The sequence below is a fragment of the Schistocerca serialis genome, chromosome 5 (genome assembly GCF_023864345.2).
Source record: "Schistocerca serialis cubense isolate TAMUIC-IGC-003099 chromosome 5, iqSchSeri2.2, whole genome shotgun sequence".
Classification (NCBI taxonomy): domain Eukaryota; kingdom Metazoa; phylum Arthropoda; class Insecta; order Orthoptera; family Acrididae; genus Schistocerca; species Schistocerca serialis.
This window is the reverse complement of record NC_064642.1, coordinates 99331540-99342474: the sequence shown is the minus strand read 5'-3', so window position 1 is coordinate 99342474 and position 10935 is coordinate 99331540.

Here is a 10935-nt window from a genome sequence, read left to right as displayed (position 1 = left end):
CCACGGCATACAATGAACACGAGGCGTTGATCTCCGGCGCGTGTACGAGTCCATGTACCTGCCAAGAGACGAGGAAGGGATTGCGATCTTCAGAAATTTTCCAGTTAATATATGCCGTGACGAGAAATTTGTCTGCGAGAGACAGCCAAGCCAGACTCCACCAACATTTACGGGCATTGTTGGTGCGGCGGATTCAGGCGTATTACCAACCCTTGCCAAAGTAAAACTTGAGGAATCGTTGTTAAAACATAGACAGTTTCAGATATAGAATGATGAGAAAAAGGTTGTGCATTCTGTCATCTTTAAAAGAGGTTTTAAAAATGTTTTGCCTCTCTCATAGACAGAAAAGCAAAAGATTCAGTTTGTCACATTCTTTATAACAGCAGATCCAGCACTATGGGCATTAGAAACGGCCGAACAGTGCGCGTCGTTTTCTGATTTTGAAAACAAATTTCTTGCAAGGTTCTTGTCCTGATCTGTACAGGAATGTTTAAGAAAACAGGTCTACAACCCCGAACTGTTCAACCCCCGCCGTGGGAATTTAAGAAAGTATTTTGAGAAATATCTTAATAAGACGCGCTATTGGGATGAACCGATGTTGGCAAGAGATGTATTGATAATTCTTAAAGGAGAACTACCCATTATCATTCGAGAAAAACTCGTGCATGTCCCAGACACGGACTTAGAGCAATTTATGTCAACACTAGATTCTTTGGTTTTAATACGAAAAGATGCACGTCAAAACGAATATGTCAATGCGGGGCGTAATCAAAACAACAATAAATCACGACAGTCGAATAGCAGCAGCCCCAGAAAGATCGGGTTCGCGAAAAATGACTCTTCAAATGGTGAAGCGGTCAATAAAAGGCAGACAGGACATAACCAGCAACGAGTAACAGTAATTGGTATCCTAACCATGCGGAAGGAAACCAATATTCACGACCTACTTACTCACTGGGCATAAACGGCAATGAACTATGAGGCGGTAACCACAACTTCTCTCAGAGAAACATGCGCACTGCCAAGGACCACTGGCAACGTTGGCCAGGGCCGGAAAACTGGCAGGCACAAAGTCAAATGTCAAGTAATAATGCACCGACCCATCACATAAACGTTATACCGATGCCACCGCCACCGCCGCATACACCTAACCCTAATGCGCAAATGTATGTACCACAGAGTCAGTCTTGCGCTCTAAACGAGGGCGTGAGGATTGTGGACGTCACAGATGAGACATCTGCAGCCGGAATGAGGCCGTCAAACACCGTGCGACCTCTGTAGGTCCCTGCCAGTCGGTCGGCAGTGGAGGAGAAGTGGGCGCGTGGAATGTAAACTTGTGTATGCTTAGGTTCAAGGATGGCCAGCGTTTAAAGGACGAACTAATAACTAAACCGCGACAGCGAAGTGCGGATGACATTGAATTAGTTCGGGCTGCCTTTCAGGCTAAAATTAATGATATTTTAATAATATTTAGACTGGACTCCGGTGCCAAGACATCCATGATAGATGAACAATTGTTCCGTTGTGAGGACAAGATTAGGGAACTACCGATTTTACCAGTAGAAAACTGTAGAGTGGTAGGAGCCCTATGGGGGAAGGGGCAGATAATAAAAAACCAGGTGCAGGTAGAGCTAAAACTGAAAAAAGAAGCATTTACAAGCTCATTCCTGGTGGTTAGAAATCTCGACGTACCCTGTATCCACGGTTTAGATGCTCTCTGTGAAATGAAGGAGAAAATTGACCTGGCAAGGGGCATCTGCACCTTAATATACCATGATAAGCAGATCTAATTGGTGATAATCAGGACGCCTGATGCTTGCACAAAATATTGTTGGCACGTTAGCGTAGTTCTCTCTGATAATTCCGCACTAACGGAGCTGAACACATTTTTTCAGTAGAGAGTGAAAATGATACGGAAGATGCCTGGGTGCAGGAGTCACTGAACATTAAGCAAAATACTGTCGAAAAGGTAGCCGAATCCACATATTTGAATGAACAGCAACAAAGTGAACTGACACAGTTCCTTAACCAATATGCCGACGTATTTACCGAAATACCCGGTATAATCATAGGGTATGAGTACAATATGCAAGTCCAAGCTCACGATACATTCTGCCGCGGAACCTATTCCATCCCCTGGTCTGTCAAAATTGTTAATATACAGATCAAAAAAAGTTTTGCGTCACCCCGGTTCCCAGAACTCCTGAAGATAGACGTTGACTGTGGATATTGTATCACAGACACAGTCCATTTGAATGTTCAGAGATGTAACTAAACCAGCCTAAAGATGTATACAACCATCTATAAGCAGCGCCTATTAGACGGAGGGGGGCCGACAGCCGATCAGTTCCAGTCATTACACCAGGAAGGAGATACACGGCTCGTGTTGTCTGTAGTTCAACCATGCCTAGACGGTCAATATCGCGGTTCGACCGCGTCCACGTTATTACTTTGTGCCAGGAAGGGCTCTCAGCAAGGGAAGTGTCCAGGCGTCTCGGAGTGAACCAAAGCGATGTTGTTCGGACACGGAGGAGATACAGAGAGACACGAACTGTCAATGACATGCCTCGCTCAGGGCGCCCAAGGGCTACTACTGCGGTGGATGACCCTACCTACGGATTATGTCCCGGAGAAACCCTGACAGCATCGCCACCATGTTGACTAATACTTTCCGTGCAGCCACAAGGCGTCGTGTTACGACTCCAACTGTGCGCAGTACGCTGCATGATGCGAACCTTCACTGCCGACGTCCGTGGCGAGGTCCACCTTTGCAACCACGAGACCATGCAGCGCGGTGCATGACGAATGGACTGTTCAGGATTGGCATCACGTTCTCTTCACCGATGAGTGTCGCATATGCCCTAAACCAGACAATCGTTGTTTGGAGGCAAACCAGTCAGGCTGAACGCCTTAAAAACACTGTCCAGCGAGTGCAGCACGGTGGAGGTGCCCTGGTGGTTTGGGCTGGCATTATGTGGGGTCGACATTCGCCGCTGGTGATCATGGAAGGCGCCGTAACGGCTGTACGATACGTGAATGTCATCCTCCGTCCGATAGTGCAACCATATCGGCAGCATACAGGTGAGGCATTCGTCTTCATGGACGACAATTCGCGCTCCCATCGTCCACATCTTGTGAATGACTTCCTTCAGCATAACGACATCGCTCGACTAGAGTGGCCAGCATGTCCTCCAGACATGAACCCTATCGAACATGCCTATGACAGATTAAAAAGGGCTGTTTATGGATGATGCGATTCACCAATCACTCTGAGGGATCTACGCCTAATCGCCGTTGAGGTCTGGGGTAATCTGGACCAACAGTGCCTTGATGAACTTGCGGATTGTATGTCACGACGAATATAGACATGCATCAATGCAAGAGGACGTGCTACTGGGTATTAGAGCTACCGGTGTGTACAACAATCTGGACCACCTCCTCTGAAGGTCTTGCTGTGTGGTGGTGCAACGTGCAATGTGTGGTTTTCTTGAGCAATAAAAAGGGCATAAATGATATTTATGTTGATCTCTGTTCCAATTTTCTGTACAGGTTCCGGAACTCTCGAAACCGAAGTGATGCAAAAATTTTTTTGGTGTGTATAGATTCGTACTTGATATGCAAGCATACTTTGAACAAATTTAGGTTTTTCTGAATGTGTTTTTGTGATTTATGTGTACTTTGTTCATTTTGTGCATAATTTTTCTTCTCTTGGATAACGTGTAAGTATGCGTATTTTTGAAAATATTGAATTGAATGTGTTCATCATCTATGTACATGAACTAACATATTAGAAAATGTATCTGACGTAAGTGTCCATAAATGACATACTTACACTGTGCACAGTGCGTGCGCCCGAAAATTTGTCCCACTGAATCGTTCGTATTTCTCATTTCAACGACAGTACGGCTTGATAGATTTAGCTCGAATACCAGCCCCAACTACTTGTGGCTTCACTCTCACGTGAATGGCAGCTGCAAGCTCGCAATCTATGTTATGCGAATGATTCTGTGATATTGTGCACAAAATTTATTACACTCGCGATATCAGAGTGGCCAAATGACCGACACTTCATGAATAGGAGGATTTGGCAAAGAACATGATAATTTTGTAACAGACAAAGCATATTACTGACAAAATTACTTATCGGTAATACCGACGGAAAATGTAATATCGATTGTGTATGTATTTATGCATATGCTTTTAATGAAAAGTATCAAAATATGCTCAATGTGTCTTTAATGCGAAGTACTTTTCCGGTCACTCATATGGGGAAAGAAGTTACTCACACAGTACAAACTTTAAACAAAATAAGAATGAAACAGATTGTACATGCCATAGCTAGGCAAAACATTGATAAACTGTACGAAAGTGCAGCAGTAATAATGTAAACGAAGATGCTGGACACATGTGGCTGATGTGTAATAAGTAAAGAGCTATATGGTTGTTATAGTTTCACTAAACTGTGCATAGCAAGAAATAGTGGTGTTTATTGCAAGACAGTGAACCTACACATGGTAGTTAAAACTGTGTGGTTAAGAAACATCCAACAGCGAGCTAAAATCTCAAGTGAACACTTTCAGCGGCACAAGTGTTTGCGGAACAGCGTGAAGGTGTCACAGCGATAAACCTTGTACGGACGCCCTCCAGAGAGACGTACAGGAAAATGAAAGTGAACACGGGTGTTACGAATCATTACTCACATTAAAGTAAAATAGTGATCTGAAAAAGCCATAATCTCAAGTATTTTGTAGTACTATTGGTGTGAAATATAGTGCTCGGTGGGTTACTTTTCATGTAGCGAGAGTGGCGAGCGGGTAAGTGGCAGATTTGGAACGCTCAGCTGATCGGCGCCGGGCGACGCTCACTTGTTTTCTGACGTCATACACCGGTCATCGAACCTGCTTTCCGCGCGCCTTGTTCCTGCTTATGCTGCTGCCCTGCGCTGAATGCTCGCCGGCACCGTCTACTGACGTCGCGACGATTTGACATGAACACTTTACGAAATTAATTGGGAAAACATGAAACATTTTGCTCATGAATGTAAAGTCAAATGAACTTGACGTGCTAAAACATCATAAACGTCAAGCCTTTCGCCAATATTGCTAAACTGACAAAGACATTTGCCTTATATGTGAAACTAGTATAACTTGTTACGGACTTGAACCGTTTAAGTGACAAGACATGTCATGGACATTCTCAGCCAGCGATAATGGAAAGCTTTCTGAAATAATTTGCACTATAAACAACTTCTGCATGATTTTTCTTTTGTGTTGATGTAAATATTGTTTCATCAAAATTGTTTAATATATGTATGATTAAATGTCTATCAATCGAAAAAATCATTAAATATCATAGGAAAGTAACAGTTCGAAGACTCCGGGCGGGGTTATTTTCGACCCGTTTTTTCCCATACGCCTGTAACCCGAATGGGGGAATATAAGCCTTTTGTTATCGGCTCGTCGGTTATTCCGAACTGTTCGCCTTCATGTGCAGACACAGAGCAAAGAGTAAGTTGAACACAAGCTCTGATAAAATAATGGTAAAGTTGAAAACACGTTGTAAACAAATAGTGTAGGTGTAAGTTAAAGCGCAGTGACAATGTGACTAAAGACTTCAAAAATCATGTGAAGTGGTAGGGTCTGGTAGTGGTTAAGACCCAACATTGGAAATATTTCGGTGCATCCTCACTAAGAAGCTCATGTGGCGGTACGGCACATAACATAAAAATAATATTGAACAACCTCGCAAATATAACAAAACTGACGCAGTAACGAAATAAATATTATCGCAGAAAAATCACAAAGACTCTGTAATCAATTAATATGATCTGCGGATGTAAATGAAATCTCTGTTCCTTTTGAAAAAGTATCACTCTCTCTTCCCTTTTGCTTCTCGGTAGCGCAAGAAGCCATTTTGTGACGAGGCAAGAAAACGTGTAAGTTTCATGTAATATTTAGCCTAAATTTAATCAAATATTACTTACAAACGTCGCCAATGTTTTCTGTAACAGCTCCTATATTCATGATGTGATATATTTCAATATTTTATGAAAATTGTATAGGGAACATTCTTTAGAAACACTAAAAGTAACCAGTTTTTCCAATATTGATTTACATTCGGGTAAAGACACAGTAAATTACTTAAGATCCTCGCGTAATAGAAAACTATGACAATCTCGTTAACCTAACCAAATAAATTACAGAAGTCAACAACTATTCTGCTGTCTTTTACTATATAAAAATCATGTGGGCCAACCTAACTGCGAGAAGTACCACAGATTAGTCACTAACGTAAATAATTTTCGAGTTGCGAAGCAGCCAATATAACACTAACTCCAGCTTGTCATAACATATAAGTACCAATACATAAAAGAATCACCACAAGAGTTGCCGCTAGTGAAAAATGCACATTAATTAAAACGGAGCTAACATAATTCAAGTCTCTGCGTATTTTCTGGATTCTTTCACGAAGTGCTTAGCTCGCCCTTTGGTCGATTCCCCTGGCTTTCACTGTCTGCACATGGTGGCTAATTATGGCGAATTTGGGAATAAAAAATTGCTCTGAGCACTTTAGGAAATATCATCTGAGGTCATCAGTCCCCTATAACTTGGAACTACATAAACCTAAATAACCTAAGGACATCACACACATCCATGCCCGAGGCAGGATTCGAACCTGCGACCGTAGCAATCGCGCGGTTCCCGACTGAAGCGCCTAGAACCGCTCGGCCACCGAGGCCGGCGAATTAGGGAATAAAGTCATTATCTCAGCACCGGGAGAGAAAGGCTAGACCGCTTAGTAATTGACTGCTTCTGCGAAGGTTATCCAGTCTTCTGATGATCCCTTGCCCGTACAAGCGTTTTCATGTAAGTCGGTAGGTTTTTGAGGCCGTTGTCACTGAGGTTAAAATCTTCTGGGTAATTAGGCTGCGTCCTATTTCCTCTAAAATGATCGACATTTTGATCCCCTGCTGGGATCTTCCTCAGGATCTTCCGGTGTCCACTACTGCTGGAACACTGTCAGAGACAAGTGTTCCGCGCTGCTATAAAGGCGAGTTTACCTGCGTTCGTGCTGGAGAAGTGGTAGCATTGGTTAAAATTCTTATGGATACCATTGGTGGCCATAGTCATAGCCTAATATTCCCGCACACAAGATACATAAAGAATCGGTTAGAATCGGTTCCCTTCAGGCCTTTCGTCAGTGAGTTTAAGTCGCCGACTAATTTTTTAGAACATCTAGTTTGTAAAAGAAATACTTTAGTCAAAGATTCGAAACATTGTTTTTAGAAATTATACGCACGCTGAAGACATCTACAGGTGACCTTCTTGTTACCTTCAATGTGACATCGTTATTTACTAACGTCTCAGTGTCAGATACAATGGAGGTTATAAGGGAAAAATGTTCCTATGGATGTTTGTGACTTAACTGAATTATGTCTTCGGTCGAGTCAGTTTCGTTATGTGGACGATTCATTTGTTATATGGCTACACAGCGAAGAAGAAGTTCATGCGCCTCCACATCTTCTTAAATGGCTTTCACCCCAAAATCAAATTTACTAGGAGGTTTAGAGTGAGGTCGGTCTCCCGTTCCTTGATGTGTTTGTTGTTATACAGAAAATCTGATAACACTCTAGGTCACAGAGCGTATAGAAAGCCGACTAACACAAACAGTTATTTAGATACCACTTCGCACCACCACCCAGCCCAGAAGCAAGCAGTACTCAACATTCTGCCTTCACGTACCTTCCGTATCAGTGATGACAACAACTTGGAATCGGAGTTGAATCTTTTAAAGAGGACATTGAAGGCAAATGGCTATGATAGTCATTCAGTCGATAGGGCTTTTAGGCGATTTATTAATAACGCTAATAAGAATGACGAGCAACTTCCCGCTCACGCCGATATGTTACCGTTCGTTTCAGGGGTCACTGACCGCATAAGCAGAATTCTAAAGAAAAATGTTATTATGACATCCTACTTCAGTCAAAAAAAGATGTTTTTCCGACGGAAAACGGGTGCACCTGATTGCCTCCACAATGCAGGCGTCTATCAAGTGACATGTGGCTGTGACAAAGTGTATATGGGCGAAACGGAGAGAACTGTTGAAGAACGCATTAAGGAACACGAACGGCACATGCGGCTAAAACAAAGTTCAAAATCGGCAGTAGCGGAACATTATGAGAACTGTGGCTCTGACATCGATTTTAATAAGTACTAGCGTTCGCTAAGGAAAGAAACGTTTATAGAAGGAAGGTCCCAGAAGCGGTTGAATGCATCTAATTTCAATAGAGAGGACGGCTATAGGCTTTCGGCATCGTGGCTCCCCGCCGTCAAGGAAGTGAATACGCGGCCGCTGTGGACGAGGGACATAACGCGCTGCAAGTCACCTCGGCGGAAAATAATATTTTGGGTAAACACTCCCACTCTCTGGCTCTGTCCGTTTCGAATCTAACCAATGATAACGTCCAACCAGTAACAGTGGGAGGAATTTCAACCAATAACCCTTCTCCAGCGTAAGTGTGGAGTAGAGCCTTTCTATCCAATGACGATGGGCCACCAATAGTATCCACAGGAGCTTAGCCAACAACGGCCCTTCTTCTGCGAGAATATTAACCTATGACTATGGCCCACCAATGATAGCCACAAGAATTTTAACCAATACTACCGCTTCTCCAGGAGGAAAACTCGCCTTTATAAGAGGACGCGACACTCATCTCTGACAGTGATCTAGTAGTAGTGGACACCAGAAGATCGTGAGGAAGATTGCAGCAGTGGGGTCAAAACGTTGATCATTTTAGAGGAAACATGATGCGGCTTATTCACCGAGAAGATTTTAACTTCAGTGACAATGGCCACGTAAGTCAACTGACTTACATATTTGAAACTGTTTGCACATTATATTTGTAATATTATTCTAAATCTGTAAAATAATGAGGAATTGCAAAATAGTTCTGTTCAAAAAAATATTGAATGCACTTTGATTTCGAAAAAAATGGCTTTCGACAGATCTGGACGCAACGATGTAACGTACACAAAACTCAGCCTTTTTTTTTAATTTTTTATTTTTTTTAAGTGGCTATTATTTCACCCCGTCAGCAGCTATATGGTTACGGATAAAGGAAATGTGTCTCTTATTTTCCTCTTCTTCTTCTTCTTCTGCTTTTACGGCCTCATTGGACCACTTCAGTCAATCATTTCTGGTCCTCTTCGTTGGTATTTTCCCCTTCCGAGTGGCCCAGTATCTCTTCATTCGTTCCGATGCTTTTCGTCGTTCCTCATCTGTAAATACCCTTTTCATTGTATGTCGTTTGTCAATTTTTGGTTTAAATCTTATTTCTGTGTCCCTCAACTTCTTTAAATTTGGCGTTTTGTTCTGCAAATCATCCAGAGTTATTTCCAGTTCTTCCATATCCTCTCTTATTTCCTTAAGCCATCCTCCTTGTTGTTTCAAATTCTAGAGTTTCTCAATAATTTTCCTTGATAATCTGGTTTCTGGTATCCTCAGAATGTGACCACAAAAAGAGATCCTTTTCTTTCGTATAGTATCGGTGATGGGCTCCAGTTCTCTGTATACCACTTCATTTGGAACTATCCGCCATTGCCCAGCTTTTTGATATTTCTTATTTATGCATGTTCTAACAATTCTTGTCTCTACTTTTAAAATTTTGTCAATTCTGTTTTTCTGGGTGACTTTAAAAAGAGTTTCACTTCCGTATGTAACCTCTGGTTGAACCACCGTCTTGTAATGTTTTAATTTTGTTTTAATTGATAGACATTTTTTATTGTACGTAGACCATGTTAGTTTTTGAGCTTTTATCATTTTATTAGTTCTTGCTCGCCATGCAGGTTTCTCGTCCAATTTATGTGTTATAATTTCACCCAGGTATTTAAATTGTTTCACTATTTTAATTTCCCTATTGTTCACTGTGATGCGATCTATTACAAGTGGATCCGTTACCATTATTTCAGTCTTTTCAAATGATATCTGGAGTCCTAATTTTTGTGCTATATTTTGTAAGCTTGTTATTTGTTTCGTGGCTTCCTGAATATTATTAGCTAGTAATGCTAGGTCATCAGCAAATCCCAAAAGATTTGGAGATAAAAGCACCGCGTCGGACTGAGCACCGGGACAGATATCACATCCGTTAACTTCCCTTCACGTTTCGGCAGCTCTTTCTACAAAAATTATATTTATCATTTACCTATCTTTGAATTAAAGCAAATGTTAAAGCAAATGCTTTACTGCTAAAGGTTTTCCCCTCCTGAACAGATGAAGTACTCGCCCATATCTGCTAAAAGTTTCTGGGACTTTATTAGAAAAGAATTAGGGGAACATGGACGTCTGCCATACTACAGTCAGCAATAATTGAGGACTGAATATGATACCAAATTATACCTTTACCTTTCAAAAATGAAGTACACAATAGAACATCATTACATCCTCTATCGTTTACATAAAAAGAACTGAAATATCCGACGGGTGGAAACAATCTTCATCCTGTTCAAAAATGGTTCATATGGCTCTAAGCACTGTGAGACTTAACTTCTGAGTTCATCAGTCCCCTAGAACTCAGAACTGCTTGAACTTAACTAACCTAAGGACATCACACACATCCATGCCCGAGGCAGGATTCGAACCTGCGACCGTAGCGGTCACACGGTTCCAGACTGTAGCGCCTAGAACCGCTCGGCCATCCCGGCCGACGTTTATCCAGTTATCCAGGGTACTTTATATTGGAATGAGAGCTTCACTAACGTGTATGCCATCTGTGAGCGTTTATCAGTACCTGACACCTACGTGGCAAGCTTTGTATAAGTCTAAAGAAATGACCCTGTGGCTATAGTCAAGTATTCCCCACATATGCCCCATAGTTTAAGGTAGGGTAGCCACCGTCGACCAATTCATTACTTCAATGTCCAAGCTTCGCAAGACATC